The sequence below is a fragment of the Macaca thibetana genome, chromosome 9 (genome assembly GCF_024542745.1).
Source record: "Macaca thibetana thibetana isolate TM-01 chromosome 9, ASM2454274v1, whole genome shotgun sequence".
Taxonomy (NCBI): domain Eukaryota; kingdom Metazoa; phylum Chordata; class Mammalia; order Primates; family Cercopithecidae; genus Macaca; species Macaca thibetana.
In genome coordinates this window covers 67928258-67953985 of record NC_065586.1, presented here as the reverse complement: position 1 = coordinate 67953985, position 25728 = coordinate 67928258, and the positions used below count along the sequence as shown (strand labels likewise).

The window sequence follows — 25728 nt, the reverse complement described above, 5'->3', positions numbered from 1 at the left end:
CCCATAAAACCATTCATGATATAGGTATTATTTTTCTTCTCACTTTTTATAGATTTGAAATTTAAAAATACTTAGACTAGTTAAGAGACTGGCATGAAATCACTCTCAAATTCAAGTTGTCTCATTTATCCATGCATTCACCCATCATCAGGATTCATATACTGCAAGACTATAATATGTATCTGACTAAGTAAGATGGCCAAAGATCTTAGTGTGACTTAGGTAAGAACAATAATTAGTAGGCAAAATTTGTAATACTAGTATTTTCACAATAGAATGAAGAGGGTATTTCATGCATGGTCAGTATCAGAGGGCTCTAGATCAATAAAGAGGTATTGTGTGAAGGGTCTCTTTGAATAAGAACTAATAAAATAGTATGATTAAAAATAAAAAAATAGGTCTTTTTAATAGCAGCAACTACTAACTGGGGAAAATTTAAAATTTGATAATTACAAAATAATTTTTAAAATGCCTATAAGTTAATCTTAGAAGACATGTCCAGAAACCATTTAAAGAAAAATATGAAAGGTTGATGAGAAATGCAAGATGTTAATAAATGATAAGACATGCCTTCTTTTTGGTGGCAGTGTCTCAATATAAAAAATATGCCAACTCTCCCTAAATGTATTACTTACGTTTAAACAATCAAAATCTCAACAAGATTTTTATAAGAATTTGCCAAATTAAATTTTATCATATAAGTAAGATATATACGTATATCTGAACATTTGGGGGGAAATGAAGCCATGGTCACAGGGTCTTATAAGAAAACTAAACACATTATAAGCAGTGCAAAATATAACAGAAATGTATAAATGAAATAGAACTCTTCCTTATATTTTCACAAAGTTCACCTTCAATTGATTGAAGAACTAAGTATACACAAGTAGAAACTTATACATAGGAGAAATTAATAACATTGCAGTACTGGAAGTTTCCGTAACATAGTCAACCTTCCTCGTCCACGGGTTCTGCATTCATACATTTAACCAACAATGGATTGTAAATTGTTTTAAAAAAAGGATGGTTGCATCTGTACTGAACATGTACAGACTTTTTTTGGTCATTATTCCCTAAATAATACAATATAACAACAGTTTACATTGCATTTACCTTGTCTTGGATATTATATGTCATCTAGAAATGATTTAAAGAGAGGAGAAGGAGTGCAAGACCAGCCTGAGCAACATAGCAAGATCCCAACTGTTAAAACAATTTTAAATTAAATAAAAAATAAATTAGCTGGATGTGGTAGCATGCATCTGCAGTCCTGGCCACTCAATAGGCTGAGGTGCCGGGATCGTCTAAGCTCCCGCGTTGGAGGCTGCTTGAGGCATTATTGTGCCACTGCACTCCAATCTAGGTGACAGAGCAAGAACCTTTCCATAAAGGAAAAATGGAAAGAAAAATATATTATTATCTTTTAACTGTGGCTAACTCGTATGTTCATTTAGTTTAGCAAAAGCTGGAAGTGCCTTGACATTTGCAGTACACAGAAACAGTGACTGGCTTGAAAAATCCCAAAACAATTTTCTGCGGGAGAGCCCTTTTGACTAATATGAGGTAAGTTTCCACAAAATAATAATGTGTAAAATCGTCACCTTCTATTCTAAAATTTCTGGGATGATTTGTTGTCAGTTTGTTTATTTTAAGGAAGATAAAGATATTTACAATGAGCTGGAATACTATGAGTTTCTATTCTGAATCTTTAAATATATGAAAAAAATGTTGAGCAGGTTCATTTTAAAAAATCGTTTTATACTCAGGCATTTAGCATCTGTTTTATTTCTTAGAGTGTCTTATAAGACTGACACAACATCTTCTGGTCCATTCAACATACAAGCATTCTATAGAGTCTAATAATACAAGCTCCTGATTCAACTCCAATCATGTCTATGGTAGCTGCACATTCCATTCACACTGATTAGAGTCCAAAACTAAGTATAATCCCTAATAATTGCTTACCAATTCAATTTGCTTTCTGACTCAGTGTTCTAGTGAGACTCTTATTAAAAGGTCAGCAACTTGTCTCTAACTCATTTTGTGAAATATGAAGAAAAAAGCAGCTTTATATTACTCAGCAATGACAAGGCACATTATCACAAAGTGAAAAGTGTTAATATCTATTCTTACTTCAAATGAGTTGCAGAATTTCTTCAACTTTTGTCAGAGCTTTAATTAGCATTTTAAAAAGGGTATCATATACGACAGAAACATGGTAAAGAAGACAATGGCTAGCAAGAATTTTCATTATTAAAGAACACTTTTTGTCATTTGAAAGGGAAAAAAGGCTTAAAACAGTTTGTTAAATACTAATTTCATGCATTCGAAATCAGTGGTAACAGCTTTTCAGTCACAGCAGACCAAGATGTCATTGATGATGTGGATTCTTATTAACAAGCTAAATTTGAATGAGAGATGAATAGGGTTTTATTTATGTGCCAATTTAATTCTTTCCTGCAGAATCTTATTTCTATTTTCATCACAAAATCAACTAACCACTCCAGCTAGCACTGGCTAGGCAGAGTTTAATGGTTAAGGTTTACATCTGGCCTCGTCCACTTATGAGTTATTAATATATCATCAGTATCAACTTACTATCATTACTGAACATCAGTTTTATATATGTAAAATAGGATAATTAAATACACTATAGTACCTGTCTTATAGGGGAACAGTGAACACTAAACAATCTATATAATACAGTTTGCACAGGACTGATTGTGTAGTCAGTGATGATAAAAATGGAAGTTATTAGCATTGCTATCCTGTAAGTGGGCTCTTTTTCAAAACTTTTCTTCAGGCTTTTAATGAAATAGAAACAGTTTCCTTGAATGCTCCTCTACTCTCCACACAGGTAAACACTAGTCATCATTTTATATCCAGCTCACATATTTATAGTGTCTCTAATGAATACTCTTCTGATCACTTCTGTAAGTTTTTATTATCAACATCATATTCTTTGCACTTGAAAAAGCCTTTCCTATTTATTAAAATGATTTTTCTATTACATATATATTTTGGATTTTCATTTCTTCTTTTGAGTCTTGGTTCTTCTTGAGAATCTGATGAAAGCAATAAAACTTCTCCTAAAAAAGTCATCTATTTTTTTTTCTCTCTCTCTATATATATACATATACATATTTTCTCTATATATATATACACATACATACACATACATATGAGGTATATGTGTGTGTACATATTTACACACACAGAAACACACAGGATTTTTGCCACCCAATTTCATAAGAGTTCATAACCTACATCAAATCACCACATCCCTGGTTCAACAAGGAGTTATTTAGGGGTGTTATTTAGGGGTTTATGAAACCAGCTTTAAATATACTGGTGGAATATTTGGATTTCTAAAAACCTCGAGCTGGCACAAACCCAATTCTGCATGAAAAGACCCTGATTTCCTTAAGTTCCAGATTACAAGATAATGTAGATTTGATATAAAATACTTGGTAATTCAATGTGAAATCAGTTTGAGACAGGAAATGTGAGGTCAATATAAGCTTGAAAAGACAGGGGCTGAAGTCTTAAAAGGGCACTTATGGAATATATCAGAAGATGAAGACAGAGCAAATGCAGATCTCATTGAGAAAAAAATGTAAGGTAAGTGAAAAACGATATATCAATACTTTGCTTGTGTTAGAGGTACAAAGAAAAAGAAGTCTACCACAGATGTGCTGAAGCTCAGAAAATGACACTACAAAGTATGGCACTTTGACATGCTAAGTACTTTGAACTAAAGTAGCAGCCTCAGAACCAAGATCTTTCTGAACTTGTCTTCCCACCCCGTCTCTCTACCCTGTTTCTCCCCTAAAACTCTCAGAGAAGCTTTCTCTGAACTTTGCCTTATCTGACTAAGGGAAGTTCCTCCAGAGGGAACGCAATTATTATGAACCCCTTTCCTGGAATCTACATTAAACAGAGAAGATTATTGCACGTAGCAAGAGAGGAGACTAAAGGTCTTCCTGTCCAGGATATCATATCTAGAGAGGCTTTACATCCATTTTTCTGAGAGTTCATCAGACCATGTCTGTGCAAAAACCTGGACAATTCCATTGTACACTAGGAAAAAGTTATTCAGCTGATTTCAGCTTTACCACAACTTTCTCATCAAAGAAACACACAGGCTTCTTGGAAATCAGTGTGGGAAAGACAGTGAAGAGCCAAAGAGAGTGATGGAGAAAAGTGGTCCTATGTCTAATGCACTCATGTGGAAAATTAACTGTTCACCCATCTAGGTCATTAGGACAACTTAAGAAGACTCAGGTAGGCTTAGTGATTAGGCTGCTCAAGTACAAATTCAGAAATCTCAATTTTGTTACTAGCTTTCTGCCTTTTGACCTTTTGAAAAAGTAATTTCAGATCTCATTTTCTCTGGCTCTTAAATAGAGTCATACTTGTCCATAAGGCAATTTTAAGATACTCAGATGAATGATGTTACACCTGTTTAAATGCAATTCTCTACTGATTTACTGGAAGACATATATTTCTTTATTTGGAAAGTGTCATATATTTTATTAGCTCTTACTATGTAAAAAAAAAGTCTGAAATAAGCTACTAATAGAATCCCCAGTTTGCCAGTATGTAAACTGAATAATAGAAGTGCAAATAAAAGGATCAGAAATCAGAGTTTCAGAAATCAAATACAGTTACTCCAAAAAAAAGGACAGCAAATAATGACTTTGACACATTCCAACAATCTTAGAGCAAATAGAATAATGTCCACTGTATCTAACTTTAATTAATAGTAATAGGTAACACAATGTACTAATTATGTGCAGGTACTGTTCTAGGCATTTTGCATGTATTCATTCAAGTATTCTCACAACAATCCTTTGAGGTATATAGTATTGCTTCACTTTACATTGAGGAATTTGAGACACAAATGACTAATACACTTGAGATCAATAAGTGCCAGAGCCAGAATTTGAACCTGAAAAAAACAGATTCAGAATCTAGGCTTGTACCAATTCTCTATGCTACATATCAAAAATCCACGAAGTTACCTACCAGCTAACTTCAACTGTTTTAAAAATTGGTTAAAAATCTTTGCTTTTAAAAACGAGATAACATTTATTTAATTTATATAATGTATAAGGGGCTGAGCTTTACATTGGTTGGATGAAAAGGACTAAAAGGCAGTGTCGTATTCTTGCTGTTTTCTATATTCTAGCCATAAGAATACAACTTTAATTTCCTGGCAACATTACAGGGCATAAAAGAACAAATTAGTGTAGTCAGATATTTACCATTAAAATAGCTAAATTACCCAATTGCCCAAAATTTATTGACTAGTTGGCAATATAGACTGGGCCTTAACTTTTTGAAACAAAAACAGTTCCATAACGATTGTTTGTTTGTTTGTTTATGATTACTCCTTTAAACTCTACTTATTTAAAACTCACATGCATCTCAAGAAAATACTGGGAGTAACACTTTGTAGTTTAGAAATATTCAATAACAGCTGATATATTTTAATTGGTGGTGTATTAATGAATGATTCAAAACATATTTGACCCCAAATATTTGTAACAAATCAGTATATATTTAAACTAATTTAGAGAAAGAGTATAGATTCAGATTCACAGCTCTTAACCAATATCTAATCCACAGCCACAGGCCATTCCTCCTAATTAAAACTTGGCTTCATACTATCCTAGGATATGCTAACAGATTTAAAGAAGTGTTTATGCGAATACATCTCAACAGCTTCGTATAAATTTGTTTCCTAAATGAGTACATAAATATTATTTATTGAAATGCTTATAGGTTTTCTTCTTTAGTATTCTAATCAAAATGGGTTGCCCAAATTGCTTCCATAAGCAATACTTTCCAAATCACTTTACCAGCTGAAAGATCTGGCTTCTAGGTAAAACAACGCATTACCTTGTATCTAGTTACTCTTATGTAGAATGAAAAAGATTTTGAGAAAATCACTTCACCAAAGTTTTTAGAAGACCACAAATACCACATACATTATTTTACATTTCAAATTATGCTGAAGTATGTTGTCTGATTTCCACTTTAATATCTTATAAGCAGAGGAAAAATTTATTATATTCATTCCCCAATGCCAACAAACTGCATATAGATAGATACTTGAGATTCTGTTCAACTTGCTAGAAATGAGGCTTGATCAATATAATTAACCAAAATTATATGTATATTTGGCTGCCAATGGCTACAATTTGTGGTTAGGATAGTATTTATGTAGTTTGGATATATTTGAAAGATTTAACATCACAATTTTTAAACAACTTTAATTGCAATGTGAGACAAGCATTGGTCTTCTTAGCATAGTATGCCATATGGTAGATTGCCACTTAAGTATCTTTCTTAAATTACAGATTATCCCATAAAGAATAATGCACCAGAAATGACAGACTTTGATTCCAAAAGGTAATTCATCCATGATGTGAGACTACAGATTATAGGGATTGAGCTCAGTAACATAAAGGTGAAAATCAAACAGAAAACACATCATATCTATTTTCTTTGATAATTTCACGTTTAAAGGAATACAAGGTTTCGTATAATAAAGACTCAGTAACTATAGATAGGCCAACCTAATAAGACATTTAGAAGTAACACACATAAGAATGTGATTTAAATCGAGAAGAGCTACTTCATTATGTACCATGGAATACAGGTTTTATTTTAAAAAGAATAGATAGAGTAAAACTTGTGTTGTGTCACAAAACAAAATAGCCACAGGATCTAAATTCCCCAAAGAGATTCCCATGGTTGAAATGTTTATTTCTGCTCTGTGAACAAGGACATGTCAGAGTTTTCTATGGAGTATCTGGGGAAACTAACATATCTTTTCACTTCTATTAGATGTTACAACTTCCTGCCAGTGGAACAGACAGAGGTGCCATTTGTGGGTTTCTTCTGACAGAATGAACACCATAAAAATATTAACAAAGAAGTTTGTGCTCATTTTCTATGATCCTTAGCATAATAAATCTTGATTTTTTTTTAGATTGGATATTGGACATTGGTAGCACTTCAAAGATAATACACCAATAGTCTCAATTTGCTCTTTGAATGGACATATTAAAAATCGCTCCACTATCCTTAGTTATAAGGATAAAAGCTACCAATTTATATAGTAAGCAAGGTTTACTTTCAACAGGAGCTGATGTATAGGGCTGCAGATTGACCTCATGCTTCTTTGCTACATGTGTTAGTTATGTTTATTTTTTTACAAGGTATTTCTTTTTTTTTTTTTTTTTTTTTTTGAGACGGAGTCTCGCTGTGCCTCCCAGGCTGGAGTGCAGTGGCGTGATCTCGGCTCACTGCAAGCTCCGCCTCCCGGGTTCACGCCATTCTCCCGCCTCAGCCTCCCAAGTAGCTGAGACTACAGGCTTTTGTATTTTTAGTAGAGACGGGGTTTCACCATGTTAGCCAGGATAGTCTCGATTTCCTGACCTCGTGATCCACCCGCCTCGGCCTCCCAAAGTGCTGGGATTACAGGCTTGAGCCACCGCACCCAGCCTTTACAAGGTATTTCTACAGCTATCTCAAGAGCAACTTCTTTGTTGCACTACCAATACAGAGTGGGATGCTGAACACAGAATTGGCATGCACAATACATCTTTGTTAAATTCAGTCTATTAGCAGTTCAAAATATTTGCATGGAATTAAAACATCTGTGTCTAAGTCCAGTTATGCCACTTCAAGCTCTACAGCATGGGATCAGTTTTCTCATTATCATAAAAAGGATAATGGCAATGAAATAGGTTGTTATAATGGTCAAATGTGGTAATATATGAGAAAGTGCCTTGTTAACTCTAAAGTGATGTAGAAGTGGATATTATTCGGGATATGCATTTAGCTATATAACTATTCATTTTTAATTTTACATCTAATTATATTTTATAAAATGTTTTGCATTTGTATAAATTATATTTGCTATAAGCTTTCCTTCATGCAAAAGAAGTCTCAAAAGTTCTAAGGTTTAATTATTTCACATTTAAGCATCACTCAACTCTACCACAATTTCACTAAGTCAGGAGCTAATTATATGGATTCATTTTTGTCACCAATTATGTATGTGCAAAAAAACAAAACACAAAAAAACCCTTTGATATTTATCAAGGTTATTTGTGATTGTAAAGTGCCCAATATTAAATGAACTGGTTTTGGAACTATAAATTTGTTCCAAAATAGTGTCAGTAAGTTCCTCACCATAAAATAAAACAAGCATGAATTGAGAGGCGCAATCTCTGAAAACATTCTCTATCACAAAGAAATGTTTTTGAGCGCTTAAAAATTATTAGTACTGTAAGAATAAAGTCCATGATTATTCCATACCACATAATAGGGCATTCTAAAAATTGGGCAAAAAACTTTACTGTACTTCTTTCTATGTTTCAGGTAAATACGATATTGCTATCCGGGTTTCTTTCTTTTCTTTTTTTTTCTTCTTGAAACTACACAAGAAAATAGCAGGCATCTCTTATTCTGTTCAATGGAGGTATTAACTTTAGAGCTACCTGTCTTGAAGAACAGGACTTGAATTGAATTCTTCAATTAGTTGGGATTTAACTTTTGGGTCCAATATAGTACTGAAGAAATGCATTCAGGCACAAAGCCAATTTAGTTCTTACAGATTTCCTGTTCTTGGGACTACTAGACTTCTATCCAGAGGCAAAGTTCTATTTTTTTATTGTTTTATAAAATGTAAAATAAATAAAAAGAGGTGCTGCTACACTTCCCTACGTATTTATCTGACATTCTATACACACATAAGATTAAATTCTCAAGCAAATTATTATTTTGAGAGCAATTTTTCTTAACCCTTCATGCTACTTGTGACAGCCTAGGACTCTTCCCTACTCTATCTCCCCACAGGTATAACACTTGAGTAAGGTCCTTTCTGCCTCGTCAGTGTTTGCCTATCTAATATGTCTCATCTTCTGCGTAAAAAGAAACACATTATATATATATGGTATTAAATTTTAAGAAAATTTCAGTGACTTATAAATATTACAGATGTCAGAACAAAAGCAACAAAATAAAAAGACTATAGGGAAACATGGCAGGCATATGTTCAAAGTCAATTTTGAAATCATAGTCTGTGTCTTTGGTCATGATTGACAGTAAAGGAATTCAGGCAGAAAACGTGGGAATAAAGTTTTATTTCTAAAGCTAAAATGAAAACCTGATATTTTCGGTGAAAGTGAAAGACAAATATTTGCCATAAGAGGTAGATCAGTGGCCATCTGAATAACTGTATCTATACACAGGTATTTCTAATTAATAATTCCGTGTAGAGAAATCTCAAATGGAGAGCTGAAGAAGCCTGTTTTTATCTATACTGTACATATTTTAATTAGTTTCATAGATTAAAGTCTTCAAAAGATACTAACAAAATTTTCACATGTGAAGCTTAGTTTCTTAGGAAAGAGGTAAACAGTGGACTAGGTAAACAAAGAGACAAACCAACAAACAAAATAAAATAGAAAATAAAAAAAAAGTAAAAAAGACTTACCTAACTGAAATGCCAATTTTACTTTTTACTGTACTTTTTCTGGGAGATATCTGAGAGAGTTTAAGGAAATATAAACAAGAGATAGTCATGCTAACTTTTAGAAAAGATGACATCTGTTGAATTCTTATTTGTAGATGAAATTGCTTTGGAAACATCTGCTTCTCTCTGTTACTCCCTGGAAGTGACAGTATGATGCAAAGAACACTGTACCTGATTCCTCGTAAATTCTAGATGAATATACATTAAGAAAGAGTACAAATAAAGACATATCCCTCCCTGTTTAACCCTGCCTATCTTTCACTCATTGTAAGTCATGGCAAAGTGTATATAGAATAGGTATTGGAAGAAGGTGGCTATAAATTCCATTTATAAATACCAGCTATGATTGTGTCAGTAGTTTCAGAAGTATGAACTAAAATAATTATGAAAATGTGTGCCAGATGTGGTGGCTCACACCTGTAATCTCAGCTACTCAAGAGGCCAAGGTGGCAGAATCCCTTGAGACCAGGGATTTGAGGCTGCAGTGAGCTACAATCATGCCCATGTGCTCCTGCCTGAATGACAGAATGGGACCCTGTCTCTAAAAAAAAAAAAAAAAAAAAAAAAAGGAAAGAAAAAAAAGAACATGTATTCATTACTTTGATTTAAATATGTTTGTATATATGTTAACCAAATATTTTTCTACTCTCACATTTTCCTCATACATAACATAGGATTTATTGATGGTATTTAACTTTACTCTTAGTATTTTTGTTGCAGAATGTTTACATGTGAATCAACTAGCGGAATGAACATCACCTAAAGACAAAATGGGATATTTGTATATGTCTTCTGGGAAGAAGTTGTTATTATTTCCACAAGGCCAATTGCATCATTCAGATAAAAACATTATATTGTCGTTATTTGGAAGTAAAATATATTTTAAAGAGATGTGCATGAATATAAAGTTTATAATAGGTATACTGTGATGACTTTGTGGAACATTAGCTTGACTAAGCTGAATGATATTTCCTAGAATTCCCTTTCCTTTGTTGTCTATTAAGGATGGAATGTTTTCTGGTAGACTATGTAATAGAGATAGAAGTTCTTCTTTTTCATGCATTCATTCATTATTATAGTTTAATGAATCTTAAATGAAAAAAAAAAAAAAAAAAAAACAAAGAAAAAACACCTCTCTTCCAGAAGCATTTACTAACACTTTCAAGTATATGAGAATGGAATAATTTTCAGAATCTGGGCTTTCTGTATTTTCCCTGTTTGCTATTTCAGACCAATTCCCCACCCTTCTCCATCCTTCTCCATGCCCTGGGAAACCAACTTTTATAGACTGCAAAAGTATGCTCTCTTACACTTCGGTTTCCTATTGAAGTCAAGTAATAAAAATCACTGCCAAAAATTGGAAGGCAGAAGGACAGTGAGATGGTGCATTTATTCCACTCTGATGAACAATATATTCATCTATATTGATGGTTGTCTCTTATAACATTTTTAATAACCACGTTCTTTGACCTTTGCAATCTAGAGAGGTGTAAGCTATTTTCTGTTGCTAGTCTTAATATACCTTGCAATCCCTTTTTGGTTTTATGTAACCCTACCCATAGCTTTATAAATATTCTCTTTGTTGACCTCTTCCAAATTGCCATATTAAATGTACTTAACTTGCTGGGATCTGGACTTACACTGAAATGGCACTGGGAAATTGAATTATAAAATTGGTGTATAGGATTGGCTTCCTTACTTGTCTGAAGAGCGTGCAGAAAACTGACCTGGCAGGGAGAAACAGGACACAGGTAATCTGTGGCATGGGATGACTTCATATTTCTCAAATTATTACCAGTGGTTGCAGGATACAAGATTCAGGAAGAGACAAAACATTGGGAGATCAAGACACTATCACATTTAGTTGCCAAGATTATAATTGTAACTGTAAGCAGTGCAGCATGAAACATCTGCCTTGAATTACCTGAGAGCACATACTCAGGAAAAATAAAAATGTGAAGGCTTTCAATAACAAACATAACACAATGGGTGGGAAAAAAGAAACCACTATGACACATTTTAAGAAGGAGTCCATATCTTTTAATGTCCTTGAGACTATTGAAGTTATAGTAGCAGACACTACATAGCTGTGCTTCAACGTCAGAAAAAGTGGGCACAGTGGCCACTATGAGTCACAGAGACTGAGTACTAATTAGAGTGCTTTGACATACAGTCATCTTTAATGATGGCTAATTAATCATGGGATACTAAGTAATGGAACAGATTGATGCCCTACTAAGGTACCACACAGGATGTGGTAAGTGTCTTAAAATATAGGCGCTATAGAGTTGCATTTCTCACAAAACCCACCAGGACAGCTGTGCAAACCAATAAATGGTGTTTAGAGTGACTGCCTTATGATTATACCTAATAAATGACTTAAATAATTTGTGACCTTGGGCTCGGTGAATTAGAAGTTCATAAAACTCAGGACAGGAAGATTTTCACAAAGAAATGCAATCACTATTTTTGTTCTCTCATTTTTCTAAACCAGTAGCTAGAGAAAGAGATATTGGCTAAGGATATTTATTTCAATCTCCAAGAGGAATTTGGGCCTTGATAGTTAATGAGGGCAAGGAAGACTACACCTGGAAACCAAGAGATTCATTGAGGCCCTTCTTAGTATTCCCTTAGCCAAGAGTTTTTGTCAAAAAAAAATTATGTTAACTCAGTAAAAACAGGTCCTTAAGAATTTGTATCATGTAGGAGTGGATCTGTGGTTCACATCACTGTTTAAAGAACCCTGTCTAGCTAAGATCCTTATAGAAGGGAAGAGGCCAATGGAACACATATAAAATATCCTGGCAGTCATTATCAATTTTTGCCTTACAACCAGCAGAGAAGCAGGCTTTATAACAACAATGACTTATGTAAATTTATCATTTAATTTCCCCTTCTACAACACTTTATATAAAATGCACAGATGATAGTCACCATGATACATTTCAAGCAAGAATATGATGAATGAAACTAATAATTATGTAGTAGTTAACAAGTGCAAATCTGTGTGTGTTTGTGTGTGTGTTGTGTGCGTGTGTGTTCCATTGTTGTGGAAACTTTTTTGAGAGGATCCGGTAAAATATCAGCAGTACATGTGAAGGGCAGAAGGAATGGTTTTCTACATATTCTCCTGTCTGCCCTTCCAAATCCATTTTTCACCTTGATTATGCCTCTCCAAGCTAATCTTTATGTATTGCATCAGTATTTCCTTTGATGCCTGCCTTCTGGTTAGATTTGTTAAATGAAAGGCAACTGTAGGAGACTAGACTTAAAAACAGAGTAAGATCAGAATATTTATTATCTCTGTTTACTTTCTGCGGGACTACAGTTATATTCTTCAACCAAAGCCCACAACTCCTATTGAACAGCACGAGGATAGTTCTTCTGAATTCTAGTAACCTTGTATAGGTGGGTAGTAGCAGTTCTTTACTTTCGATAGTCCTAGGATTTTTCATTGTTGATTTCCAGTAACCTTTCACACAACTCTTGTGGGTTTCCACTAATCCTTCACCTTTCTGTGAATAGTTCTTCATTGAAATCTACTACCTTGAGCGATGACACTGATATAACACAGTGTTGAAAAAGTAAAAATTTGCATATCACCTATTGAAATAATGAGAAAAATAAGTTTTTATCTGCCTAGATTTGGTTTCCTTAGATCATCACCTGCACTTTACTTTTCTAAGTATTTTATTTACTTTTAAATTAAAAACTAAGAAATATTATGTATGGAAGATGTATAGTATGTATAAAGTAAAAAATGCAAGTTCCATTTAATCACCTACACTCTCACTAATGATACCCCACTTCACTCTGACACTTCTTGTACACAGAAAAAGCTATTGTTATTGTAGCCTTTCAGATTTTTTTCTATACATGATTTCTGTTGCTGGGTAACAATTTACCAAAAACTTAGTGGCTTGAAACACCTCGTTTCTCTAGGTCAGCAGTCTGGGTCTGAGTTTCCATTCAAGGTTTCAAGATAAATAATGAAACCAAGGTGTCAGCCAGACTGCATTCTCCCCTGGAGGCTTAAATAGGGAAGAATCTGACTCCAGGATTCCTCTGGTTGCTGGCAGGCAGAATTTATCACCTTATAGGTAAGGAATTCATGGAGTCTTGCTTCTTCAAAGTCAGTAAGAAGACAGAAAGAGAAAGAGGGAGTTGAAGAGAAACGGGGGCGGGGAGGGGAGAAGGAGGGAGAGAGAGAGAGAGAGAATATGAATCACTGAACTCTAGAACCTGTTCAAAAGATTTCACCTGATTATGTCAGGATCATGAAGGAAAATCGAGTTTTGATTATCTTAAAGTCACAGTTGGACATTTCTTTAGGTTTTTTTAGGTTGCATAAAATTGTTTGTTACTCAAGTAATTCATTGAATTACTGAGTAATTTCAATTTTAGGAAATTTTAGAAAATTTTCTTTAATGAGACCAGCATGTTTTTAAGCTGTCCTTAAAAGGTCAATATCATTAAAATGGTCATACTGCCCAAAGCAATTTACAAATTCAGTGCTACTCCTATCAAAATACCAATGCCATTTTTTTACAGAATTAGAAAAAACTATTCTAAAACTTACATAGAAAGACAAAAGAACTTGAATAGACAAAGCAATCCTAAGCCAGAAGAACAAAGTCCAAGGCATCACATTACCCAACTTCAAACTATACTGTAAGTCTACAGTAACCCAAACAGCCTGGCACTGGTACAAAAATAGACAGGTCAATGAAACAGAATTAAAAAACCCAGAAATAAAGCCACACAGCTACAATGATCCAATCTTTGACAAACTCAACAAAAATAAACAGTGGGGTAAAGGACTTATTCAGTAAATGATGCTAGCCATTTGCAGAAGAATAAAGCTGGACCCCTACCTTTCACCATGTATAAAAATTAACTTAAGGTGTACTAAAGATACAAATGTAAGACCTCAAACTATAAAAATCCTGGACAAAAACCTAGGAAATATCCTTCTTGACATCAACTTTGGCAAAGAATTTATGGCTAAGTCCCCGAAAGCAATGGAAACAAAACAGAAGTTGACAAGTGGGACCTAATTAAACTAAAGAGCTTCTGCACAGCAAAAGAAACTGTCAATTGAATAAAAAGACAACCTGCAGAATGGGAAAAAATTCACAAAATATGCATCCAGCAAAAGCTTAATATGCAGAATTCAAGGAACTTAAATCAACCAGCAAAACACAAATAATCCAGTTTAAAAATGGGCAAAGGACATGATCAGACACTTCTCAAAAGAAGACATACAAACTGCAAACATATAAACAAAATACTCATCATCACTGTATCATCAGAGAAACACAAATCAAAACCACATTGAGATACTGTCTTATACTAGTCAGAATGGTGATTTTTTTAAAAGTCAAAAACTAACAGATGCTGGCAAGGCTGAGGATAAAAGGAAATATTTATACACTGTTGGTGGGAATGCAAGTTAGTTCAGCCACTGTAGAAAGCAGTTTGGATATCTCTCAGAGAACCACCATTTGACTCAGCAATCCCATTACCCAGTATATACCAAAAGGAAAATGAATAGTTCTACAAAAAAGACACATGCACTCATATGTTCATCGCAGTGCTATTCACAATAGCAAAGACGTGGAATCAACCTAGGTGCCCATCAATTATAAAAGAAAAAGAAAATGTGGTACATATACAACATAGAATAGTATGCAACCACTAAAAAAAAAAAAAATCATGTCCTTTACAGCAAAATGGATGCAGCTGGAGGCTATTATCCTAAGCAGATATACATAAGAACAGAAAACCAAATGTTGCCACTTATAAGTGGGAACTAAATGTTTGGTACATATACACATAAAAATGTGAATAGACACCGAGGACTATGAGAAGCAGGAGGGAGGAAAAGTGGCCTGGGGTGAAAGACTACCTGTTGGGTACTATGCTCATCATCTGGGTGACAGGATTATCCATTTCTAAACCTCAGCATCATGCAACATACCCGTGTAACAAAGCTTTTGAATTTAAAGTAAAAGATGAAAAAACAAAAATTAAATAAAATGTCTTAATATTTTTACTGAAGATAAACATGATTAATGTTATCTGTCTATCATCTGTCAGTTATTTTACTAAGTGTACATAGTGTCTTTTCACTTTTTAAAATATAAATGGTATAAAACACACACCAAAAGTTTATACTTCTATGCCAAGTATGGATATATATACCCACTTTTGATAGCTATACAGTATCATATTAAATGGATGGGCCATAATTTTTATATCCACTCTCCTAATGTGTGGAAATACTGAGTTTTAATACTTTCTTTTATAGCCAATGCTAATGTGTGTTTTTTATACTAATTTTCTTAGGATAAATTTTTTAACATTATTCACACACTTAATACCATTGAGTTATTATCTAAATTGCCAAATTTCTACTTAGAAAGATTATGCCAGTTTGAACCCATAAAACAATATGCAGTAAGTTCATTATTCACAATTCTCTAATTTTTTGCCAATCTAACAATAAAAATTGTATCTTATTTGTTTATATCTTTTTAATGCTGTTTGACTATTTTTCCTAAATTAGGAGATTTGCTTATCTTCTTTATTTAATATTTTTTATTATTCTAATTAACTTTTGTATAGGAAAACTAAATATTTATTGACTTGGAAAGCATGTAAATATTAATAATCTAAATTTTGATCATAATTTTGCAAATATGTTTTCCTGTTTGGGTATGTCATTTTACTGTTTTAAGACAGTTTCTGTTTTTTCATTATTATTTGTGGCTTTTATTGTGTGGATGATTTTAGTCAGAGTTAATTTGCATGTAGTTAAGTAAAGAGGTTATGTTTTATATTTTTTCCTTTGATTTTATAGTTAAAATTTCTCTGAAAAAATTATGTAGTCACATATATTTTCCTAGTTAGTAATTGTGAGTTTTTTTCTTTTTCTTGTGTTAAAATAATGCTTAGAAACATACTTTAAAAACACAAAATAGCTCATTATTTTGTTCTTCCATAATAGAAATACATGAATATATACATACATACACCCATACATTCATGTTTCTGTATGTGTGTATATATTCAGCTTTCACTCATAATGACAAACCCTAATTTGTTTCTAAAGTTTTATGTCATATAGAAATTTGTCTTAGCTTTATATATATATATATATATAATTTATCTACCAATAAATATACACTCATTTTATTATGTTCTAAATATTTATCTTAGAATACCTGTTGTGCATTTTTCTATGTGAATGCATAGGACACAAACTATTTTTAGTGACTGTACAGTTATGCATCATCTAGCAATGGGAATAGGTTCTGAGAAATGCATAGTTAGGCAATCTCATCATTGTGTGAACATCCTAGAGTGTGCTTACACAAACCTAGATTGTGTAGCCTACTGCACACTTAGGCTATATGGTAGAGTCTGTTGCTCCTAGGCTACAAAAGTGTACAGTATGTTATTATGCGAAGGACTGTAGGCAGTTGTCACACAGTGGTATCTGTATATCTAAACATATAAAAGGTACAGTTAAAATATAGTAAGAAAGATAAAAAATAGTGCAGCAGAGTAGGGCGACTCCATTAGAATCTTATGGAACCACCATCATACATACAATCTGTTGTTCACCAAAATGTCATTAAGCAGTGTGTGACTATATTCCATTTCTGATCATGCATATATCACAATTTATTTATCCATTCACCTCCTGATTAATATTCAAATAGCTTCCAATTTTTTGCTACTGTATATTTATGTGTACTAGTGGCTTCATTTTGACAAAATCAATTTCTAGAATGTTTATTTTGGAAAACATCTACAAATATGTATTACAAACTACTAAAAGTTGCTATTTTGTAGTGGGATTATGACAGCATTTTTCTTCATGCATTATATATTTTATTATTCATATTCTTTATATTTTACTATTTACAAGTGGATTTTTCTGCAATGAAAAAGAATATTTGTTTAAAATGATGGAGGGTCTCCAAGTACATACAGTGATTCAACATGTATATTGAATGAACCTCTTCCTAATGTTCTCTTAAAGAAAAGACACTTTTCTTAAATTCAGGAACACACACTGCTGAAGAGAACAGACAACACAAGAGCAAGACAATAATAATTGGGGAAGATGGAAGGCATACCAAAGCCTAACTGATTTAGAAAATCTGATATAGCCAAATTATATATCAGAAATGGGAAAAGCTAAGGAACAACAAAATTTAGTTGAGGGATCCCTCAGAAGACTCAGAGGTGGGTAGCATCTCCTACAAGGAGGGCATTATGATTGTATGTGTGTGTGCATGTGTGTGTGAGTGTGTGCATGTGTGCCCATACATGAGTAAAAGTGGAGACTCTCTTTAGCAAGTCCAATATCTACCATACCCACCCAGAGTCTGATACCCCTCCCCCTGCTGTCCTATAGAGATTTAATTCACTGTTACAGTAAAAGTAGTGTCTGGAGTGATGGATATCATGAATAATTTAGAGTGGTGATACTGTACTGAAATAAGGTTGTTATATGAATATTTGCATAATGTGTGTTGAGGTTTCCTAGCTTCTCAGAATTTAGTTAACTAAGCCTAAACTGTTAGGGAAAAGTTAAAAAAAAAAAAAAAAAAAAACTTTCTCCTGGAAATTTGAACAGACCAAAATAAAAGGGATAAAGATACTAATAATGGGGGAATCCAATGAAGCTTGCTTAGGTCTTTCTCCCAAGCCTCCAGATAAGACGTCATTGTCTTGAGAAATTTATATTGGCCTTGTGACATCCTGAGTATAAAGCCTAGTTGAGCAGCCTGACCTCATGGAACTACTGTTTAAGCCACTATGTGACAATCTGTTATGCGGCAATACAAAAGTCATTCATGAAAAGTCATAAAATGCTTTCCTCCAGTACCCTTCCTTAGAAAGTTTCTGAAAACTGTGCACTTCCTAAACCAGGCTGAACCAGATCCAGGTTTCAACCTTAGGTTGAAGTTAAGAAAGTAATGTACAAAAGATGCATAAAATAAGAGATTCAAGACAAAAGGCAACAGAAGGAAATAGCCAAGATATAAGTGAAGAGAGATGACAGGTAACAACTGTGTACCAGACTGGAGCAGAAGAGAAGGCCCCAGGAAAGTTTTCCTCAGTTAGATTGATTTGATAGAATAATTCATGAATGAAGACACTGGGGAAAGATTTAGACAATTGTTAGAATGTTTAGCATTAAATAAGTGAAAAATACATCAAAAACTAAGCAACCTTCCTTCTCGGCATCCCTAAAAATAAGATAACTATTAACTCCAGAGGAAAAAAAAAATTGAAGTAGGAAATTTTTTCAGTGGCCATTGTAAAATAGATGGTTCAGCTTGAGTCAGGTTTTCATACTTACAACATGAATACTGAAATCAACAAAAATCAAAATTACAATTTAACTAGATTAGATGTATGGGAAAAAGGGAGACTACATATGTTGGGGTGGTTTAGGGCCTTGAAAAGGGTTGAAAAAGACCTACCTTCTAATATTGTCTAGTAGGGGCAGTATATAATGCCTAAAACTTAGAAAATAATCAAGGAACAGCTAAATAGCACATTATTTGGAAATATACAGCTAAATTCTAGAATAAATGTTAAACAGAATTGAAAGTGGTAGCCTCGGGTTAGAAGGAAATTTAGGATGTGTGAATTGCTACAAGGACCCTTGTAGAACTATTTTACCCCCTATTTATATTGTGTGCAAGTATAACTTTTAATAACAGTGAAAACCATAAATAAATATAAAAACGAGAAAATGTTTCATATAAAACAACAGATTTTATATGAATTTCATCAGTTTCCACTTCTCTCTGTTTCAGTATCTAACCCAGAATCTTATTTTCACACTGTACATACATCTTCTTGGTTTCCTCCAGTATGTGACAGTTCCTCCTTCTCTCTTTGTACCAATTACCTTGACATTTTTGAAGAGTATTGGTCTACAATTTTTTTCCTTTATAATTAAAAACATCCCACTAAAATCCTTGTAAAAATTATGTTTCTTTTCGAGTTTCAATCCACTAAATTTAGAATCCATTAGTGTGTTTTGTTTGCAACAATCGTTACTGTGATGTTTGCTTAATGGTGATTTTTATATTTTTCCTTTACCCCTAAATTTATTAATTGAAATTATTTTGCTAGGAAGATCTTTCTTCTCTCGTAATTTACCTATTTATTCAATCATGTATTGCTATCAATGTGGATCCATATATGCTTTTATTATTCTGTGGATTATAATAATTACTATCAGCATTTATCTTGTTATTCAAAATTTTCCAATTCTAGCCATGAGTAGCTCCTTCAGGTTGACTCATGTGTCCTTTCAACACATTACCCCTCTTTTTTGAACATGTGCTTACTTTCTGACACAAGATGCTCTAGGCTCAAATTGTATTTTCCCTAAATAAGCCTTGGGTTCAACCATTCCTCCAAAGAAGTTTTATCAGTAAGGGCTCTCCCAAGAAACTAAACTACTAGGATGTGTGTATATATGCATATAGAAGGATTTATTTTAAGAATTGGCTCACACAATTATGGGAGCTGGCAAGTCCAAAAATCTGCATGGCAGGCCCATAGGCTAGAGACCCAGAGAAGAGTTCATGGTGCAGCTCAAGCCTGAAGGCAGTCTGCTTGTGGAACTAGCCTTTTCCTCTGAGAACTTCAGTCTTTTTCTGTTAGGTCTTCAGCTGATTATATGAGGTCCCCTCACATTAGGGAAGATAACCTTTTTACACAAAGTGTACTGCTTAAATGCTAATCTCATCTTAATAACACATTCATGACAACATCTAGACTGGTGCTTGACCGATTATCTGGGAACTATGACCTAGACAAGTTGACACACAAAATTAACCACCACAGAGCCCTAGTTCCTCTTATTGGATAACACTTACAAACCAACACATGGGTGCCATGTATGCTCACTGCTGCTGGGAAATCAATGCCTCTCAGTGTACAGAGCTAAAAACATGTGTATAAATACTGTAAAGTATATGTATAAATACTCATCCACACAATTCTGTCTCTCCCTCAATCTATCTCTTTCTTTATGTGTGTGTGTGTTTATGAGTTCTTACTTATACTTTTAATTCTAATTCAATGTAACAAGACCCTCCTCTTTATTTGTAACTTTTTTCTACAACGCTGATAAAACAATATATGTGTGTAAAGTCATTTCAGAATGACTCACTTACACCCTTAGGAGAAACAAATTTACTAATTATATGACAGTATATACGTGTACAGTTTATTGTGTCTTTAACTTTACAGTATCTAGTCAAAATATTTTTTCCAGTGTTATTTGGGTTAGCTCTTTTCTTCCCTTCTACCTTCACTGTGTTTATGTTATTCATCTGTAATGCATTTAGATTCTTTTGTTCCTGTTTTTATTACCTTTCTGGTGGTAGGTCAATTTTTAATTTAACATTAAAGGACAATACTTACATAATAAAGAGTGAATTTTTTGATTTAAATTCCTATTAATTTTTTTAAAACTCTGTATTAATCTTCAAGTATTACTTAATGACTTTCATTTTAGATTTTGGGTAAGCTCAGTCCCTCATGGGAATATGGAGGGGAAGAAGCCATTGACCTTGCTCAGCATATAGATTTATTCTCTCCTCTTCTAGAATTTGCCAGTTCTTTTGATGCTCACCCAGTATCTATAAAACTATTAATGTTCAAGATCAGAATAGGGTGATAATAGTGAGCACCAATGTAGTGTATATTTCAAAATAGCTTGACAAGGGGATTTGAAATGCTCCCAACACATAGAAATGAAAAATGCTCAAAGTAGTGGATATCCTAAATACTCTGACTTAATCAGCTTTAAAGCTCTGACTAATAAAGCTATTAAAAAACAAGCCAAAGTGCTAGCATGTTGCCTTGAAACTGCCAGGATAACTCTCAAGAATTCTCTAAGACATCTGGTTTGTTAAACTAATTTTGCATTAGCTTTTCTATCTGGTGAGAGTTTTCCACAGAATATTGAAACTATAAATGTACTTCCCAGAGATTACTCTAATTCAACAGTAATACTTGATCTGTTTTAAATGATTTGATTGCTATATAATATTTGTATACATTTTTACAGATTATGTAACATTTTGTTACATGCATAGAATGCATAATGATTAAGTCGGAGTATTTAGGATATCCACTACTTTAAGCAATTTTCATTTCTATGTGTTGGGAGCATTTCAAATCCTCTTGTCAAGCTATTTTGAAATATACACTATATTGGTGCTCACTGTTGTCACCCTATTCTGATCTTGAACATTAAAACTTATTCTAACTGTATGTTCACTTGATCACATTAATTAAAATAGGTTTGTCTTCAGACAAATTGAAAACATCATTTTTCTACAGAAATCACATGAATCTACTGTGTGATTCCATGTTTATGACATTCTAGAAAAGTCAAAAACTATAGAGACAGAAAATGAGTCAGTATTTATTTACTAGGGTGAAGATTGACTTTAAGTGGGCATGAGAAATTTTTGTCCAAATGGAGATGACCTATATCTTGATATTGAAGACGGCTACATGAAAGTATACAATTGTCAAACCACATTAAACTGTATGCTTTTAAATGGTGTATTTTATTGTATTATATATTGTATTTCAATTATAAAAACATGTTTAATCACAAAGTACCAGAGCAAAAATATAATATATTGAAAGTAAGATTTAATGACAGCATTTATAAACATGTTGGAATATTAGATAATTCAATGATATGCAGTGAATGACTAAAAAGACTATTTTATCTTAGGCTAATTTTCTTCTGCAGCTTCCTCACCTCTCTCAGCCTTCATAGAATTAGAGAGAGTTAGAACATTGCTCTGGATTAGGCTTTGTCTTAAGGGAATGTTGTGGCTGGTTTGATCTTCTATCCAGACCACTAAAACTTTCTCCACATCAGCAGTTAGGCTGATCTGCTTTCTTATCATTTGTGTGTTCACTGGAGTAGCACTTTTAGCTTCCTTTAAGAACTTTTCCTTTGCATTCACAACTTAACTGGTACAAGAGGCTTTGCTTTCAGCCTCTCTTGGCTTTTGACATGTCTTCCTTTCTGGCTAAGCATAATCCTTTCTAGTTTTTGACTTAAAGTGAGAGATATAGTGACTCCTCTTTCCACTTGAAAACTTAGAGGCCATTGTAGGATTATGAATTGGCTTAATTTTAATATTGTTGTGTCACAGGAAATAAGGGGGCCCAAGGAGAGGGAGAGTAATGGGGGAAGAGCTGGTGAGTGAAGCAGTCAGAACACACACAACCACAGGATTTATCCATTAAGTTTGCTTTCTTTATAATGGCATGATTCATGGCATCTCAAAACAACTACAATAATAAAAAAAATCGCTGATCACATATCACCATAGCAAATATAATGATAATGAAAATGTTTGAAATATTGCAAGAATTACAAAAATGTGACAATCAGAAATGAAGTGAGCATGTGCTGTTGGAAAAATGGCTTCCTGTGGATTGGCTTATTTGAATAATTTTCCAGGTTCCAAAGCATAGGACTATTCCTAGTTGTCTGAAACCTGGCCCCAGGGTGATTTGGGCTGGAGCATAGTGGCCACGAAGGTGATGGCCACTTTAATGGAAATGGTAGGGGTATGAACTTCATTAGCTACTAAAAAGAATGGAATCACCTGTAGCTAGAGACTCAACATTGGGTTAAATTACCATTTAGCTAAAACACAAACCAAAAAGCTCTATTACAGTCCTTACCCAGGTCTGCTGAATCAGAACCTGTGTTTTGAAAATACCTCCAGAAGATGCCAATGCATGTTCAGATTTGGGAAGCGCTGCTTTAAACAATGCCTTTTCAAGAACAGTTGAAACATTAGAAATGTTTAATTTGGAAAAGAAGAAATTTTAGATGGATATGGAAAGTGAGTCAAAATATATTTTGGGGACTTTGTGTGGGTCTAAATATATGAGGGCTCTCATGAGACATTTGACCCCATAGGAAAGAAGAAGAAATATCAATTACAAGTTCAAGAAGACAGATTTTGTTAAAATAAGATCCTAGTAAAGTGACTACATTATTTGAGGATCATCTTTATGGAAGTATTATATATCCGCATTCTGTTTGACTTGGCCATGAACACTCTACCTGTTCCGGCCAATGAAATGTGTGAGAAAAAGACATTTGTTATCTCCAGACAGAAACTATAAGAAGCAATGAATATTTCACCATTTTCCCTTTCTTTGATTCTGGAATCACAGAAGTATATGTCAAGATAGAGCTTCCAACAGTCTATTATCAGAGACTAAAATAAATAGAGTGTGTTGGCATACTGCAATAAATATATAGTGTAAACCATAAACATTTTATTTTAAAAAACTCTTTGGGTTGATTTGTTTGTTTTATGCCTCTGAAATTTGGAAGCTACTTGTTATTGGTGTAACATAACCCAAGGTGACCTGACAGATATCTGAAAATGATGATAGAACTTTCTAAGATATGAAGTTTACAAAAATGCAATGAATTTTCCTCTGAGAAATAAGAATGAGAGTCTGCAATTAATGAAACATAGATTTAAATAGCAATTCTATTTCCATGCCATTTGTATTGGCAGGTATTTCATAGGTGTTTGATAAATGTCATTTTTATTCCATTAGTGCAGTGCTTTGTAAATAGTCTTCTGGAGCTCCATATTTTTATGCTGGTGCCTATGGGATCATGGTATACCTCAAAGAGGATGGTGTGGGTATAGGTTTCAGGTCTACAGTCTCCTATTCAATTAGTGCAACCCTACTTGAATATTTTTACATATTATGGTAGCATTTAAATTTAGCTAACTAAAAATGTTCAAAAGGGCATGGAATGTGAAAAACAGTGCTTTACAGAATTGCTTGTGAATGAAAATGTTCTAAACATTTCAGTTAAGTATCGTTGAGCACCATTGGTGGCAACGTGTCTCAGTTTTCTCAGGATAGTCCTAATTATTAATTAGCTATTTTGCCCTCTTTCACTCTCAAAAATTACCTACTTGGTTAATAAATTATATGGTCACCCAAATAAAAAGTTGAGAACAATGACTATGAATAAATGATGATAATAATAAATAGTTAAAATGTATATGTCACAATATACTACAGATTCCTTTGTTAAAAGTGATTCTTTGTCATCTGATGAGTCAATCAACTACATGCACTTTAAAATTACATTTAAATTTTGCAATTCTATTACAGCGTAAACAGAAATAACCTAGAGTAATACTCTAAAGAATGAGGAGACTGTCATTGCTAAGAAGAATACATTTTGATAACACCAAATACACAGAAGCCATGAGAAACAGACAATGCTAATGGAACATGATTTTAATATTTGCAAACCTTATGTTCTAAGAGATGAGACATATATTTTAAGAGTGCAGAATTCTACCAAGTTCAAAAGTCTTTAGAGTTGTAGGGAAAAGTTAATTAACTTGGAGAACTTAAAAGCAACAAAATTAATATTACAACCAAGAACTATAGCCATCAGGTACCAGTTACATATAGTTTTACTCAAAACATAGGTTGTAAATCTAAAGGGCATGTTCAGCATCATCACTTCATCTTTCTGTAATAGAGCCTGACGACTACAAATAGTGTTCACCTATATCATCAGTGTTATAGTAAGTTGTTCAACTGCATCCCAGCCAATCGTCCTGTTTCTTAAGTACTTAGAAACTCAAAGAGGCAGCTCCAAAAACGTTGCTTCAGGAAAGCAACCCTTCACAGTATTTGGGCTTATATAATTGTGATTGCAGTGGTGAGCATTTGAAAACTTATGAAAATTTAGAATCACTCAAAATACAAAATGACTCCAGGTTATTAATAATTTACATTAGGAAATGTAAGTATAAATATTTATATTTTAACTATTTTATTTAAGACAATTTGACCTTTTAAGAAGATAATTTTAAAAAGTAACTTGAAGACTTCATTAATTTAAAAACAATATTGAATTTTTTAAGATAACTTAAAATTACTCTATTAAAAGGTCTAATGTATTATGATTTTAAGAGTTACAAAAATGCTTGCCAAGGCTTGTCACCTAGATAATGGGGAAAGTTAAAAAGGATATCAAGTATTGCAAAGTATCTGATGAGCAGAGAGACTAAATTCAGATGCCAGCATAAAGTGTAAGT

General features: G+C 33.4%; 1 long non-coding RNA gene across 1 annotated transcript in view; it reads left to right on the top strand.

Moving 5' to 3' along the window:
* LOC126962340 (uncharacterized) overlaps nt 1-25728 on the top strand; it is a 188147-nt gene that overhangs the window by 105978 nt on the left and 56441 nt on the right. The window contains exon 5 of the long non-coding RNA XR_007728656.1: nt 1455-1563. This is a non-coding gene — a long non-coding RNA (uncharacterized LOC126962340). The remainder of the gene's footprint in view (nt 1-1454; nt 1564-25728) is intronic.